This window comes from Durio zibethinus, unplaced genomic scaffold (assembly GCF_047325235.1).
Source record: "Durio zibethinus cultivar Kanyao isolate XHJ-2024 unplaced genomic scaffold, ASM4732523v1 HiC_scaffold_56, whole genome shotgun sequence".
NCBI classification, from domain to species: Eukaryota; Viridiplantae; Streptophyta; class Magnoliopsida; order Malvales; family Malvaceae; genus Durio; species Durio zibethinus.
The window spans coordinates 107,501-110,000 of record NW_028322679.1 but is presented as its reverse complement, the minus strand read 5'-3'; positions in this window follow the sequence as shown (position 1 = coordinate 110,000).

Genomic DNA, 2,500 nt, shown 5'->3' with positions numbered 1-2,500 from the left:
TCGACCACCATCGGCACACGCTGGGCCCTGGTGCGGCCGCTTGCCTCGACCACCATCGGCACACGCTGGGCCCTGGTGCGGGCGCTTGCCTCGACCACCATCGGCACACGCTGGGCCCTGGTGCGGCAGGTTGCCTCGAGCACCATCGGCACACGCTGGGCCCTGGTGCGGTCGGTTGCCTCGAGCACCATCGGCACACGCTGGGCCCTGGTGCGGGCGCTTGCCTCGACCACCATCGGCACACGCTGCGCCCTGGTGCGGCAGGTTCCCTCGACGACCATCGGCACACGCTGGGCCCTGGTGCGGCAGGTTGCCTCGAGCACCATCGGCACACGCTGGGCCCTGGTGCGGTCGGTTGCCTCGATCACCATCGGCACACGCTGGGCCCTGGTGCGGGCGGTTGCCTCGACCACCATCGGCACACGCTGGGCCCTGGTGCGGCAGCTTGCCTCGAGCACCATCGGCACACGCTCGGCCCTGGTGCGGTCGGTTGCCTCGAGCACCATCGGCACACGCTGGGCCCTGCTGCGGCAGGTTGCCTCGACCACCATCGGCAGCCTCGACCACCATCGGCACACGCTGGGCCCTGGTGCGGGCGCTTGCCTCGACCACCATCGGCACACGCTCCGCCCTGGTGCGGCAGGTTGCCTCGACCACCATCGGCACACGCTGGGCCCTGGTGCGGGCGGTTGCCTCGACCACCATCGGCACACGCTGGGCCCTGGTGCGGGCGCTTGCCTCGACCACCATCGGCACACGCTGGGCCCTGGTGCGGCAGGTTGCCTCGAGCACCATCGGCACACGCTGGGCGCTGGTGCGGCAGGTTGCCTCGACCACCATCGGCACACGCTGGGCCCTGGTGCGGGCGCTTGCCTCGAGCACCATCGGCACACGCTCGGCCCTGGTGCGGTCGGTTGCCTCGAGCACCATCGGCACACGCTGGGCCCTGGTGCGGCAGGTTGCCTCGACCACCATCGGCACACGCTGGGCCCTGGTGCGGGCGCTTGCCTCGACCACCATCGGCACACGCTCGGCCCTGGTGCGGTCGGTTGCCTCGAGCACCATCGGCACACGCTGGGCCCTGGTGCGGCAGGTTGCCTCGAGCACCATCGGCACACGCTGGGCCCTGGTGCGGGCGGTTGCCTCGACCACCATCGGCACACGCTGGGCCCTGGTGCGGGCGCTTGCCTCGACCACCATCGGCACACGCTGGGCCCTGGTGCGGGCGCTTGCCTCGAGCACCATCGGCAGACGCTGGGCCCTGGTGCGGCAGGTTGCCTCGAGCACCATCGGCAGACGCTGGGCCCTGGTGCGGCAGGTTGCCTCGAGCACCATCGGCACACGCTGGGCCCTGGTGCGGTCGGTTGCCTCGAGCACCATCGGCACACGCTGGGCGCTGGTGCGGGAACTTGCCTCGACCACCATCGGCACACGCTGGGCCCTGGTGCGGCAGGTTGCCTCGATCACCATCGGCACACGCTGGGCCCTGGTGCGACAGGTTGCCTCGAGCACCATCGGCACACTATCGGCCCTGGTGCGGGCGGTTGCCTCGACCACCATCGGCACACGCTGGGCCCTGGTGCGGGCGCTTGCCTCGAGCACCATCGGCACACGCTGGGCCCTGGTGCGGGCGGTTGCCTCGAGCACCATCGGCACACGCTGGGCCCTGGTGGGTTTAGGCACATCTTCAAATTTCTGCCGTGCCAATGCCATTTTTATGGCTTGTAAATTCATACAATGGTCCCCTAAGCCTTCACGTGAAGTTTCGTTGGAAGATGACTCGTTTTCTATTTTTCACGATTTTCGAAACTTTTTGCGGTTCGGGATTTTTTAAAAATTTTTTATAAGGATTTTTGGCCCCAAATTTTGTAGGCATGATCCTTCTATTTTTGTTGGCATGCACAAAAAAATTCAGCTAAAAACTCGAAGTAGAGAAGATTTTGTGACCGTTTGAAAAAAGTGTCCCCATTTCAGACACTTTAACGGCTACTGGTAGCAAACCTGTAAAATCTCAAATGCTCTTTAAGGGGGTGTGAATTCTCAGAGGTTTGATGAGGGATAGGGGGCCAACACAAGGCCAAGTACCAGCACCCATCGCACATCATGTGCGCACACCCCCCCGGCCCCCCTCCCAATCGCCGGAACCCCAATGCCGCCGGTCAGGTTCTCCGGCGGTACTCCGGCGATGCTCCGGCGATGCTCCGGCGATGCTGTCCCGAGTGAAAAAAATGCGGCACCAGCACATGCTGGAGCCAAGCATGGGCACCGTGGCTCAAAATCGAACTTCGGCCAAGGCCTCGACCATCAATGGCACATGATGACGCATGGTGATGGCACATGCATCGACCATCATCGGCATAGGCTGCCCTTCGGTACGGGCACTTGCCTCGACCGCCATCGGCACAAGCTGGGCCCTGGTGTGGGTTGTTGCCTCGATCACAATCGGCACATGCTGAGCCTTGGTGCGGGCGGTTGCCTCGAGCACCATCGGCAGACCCTG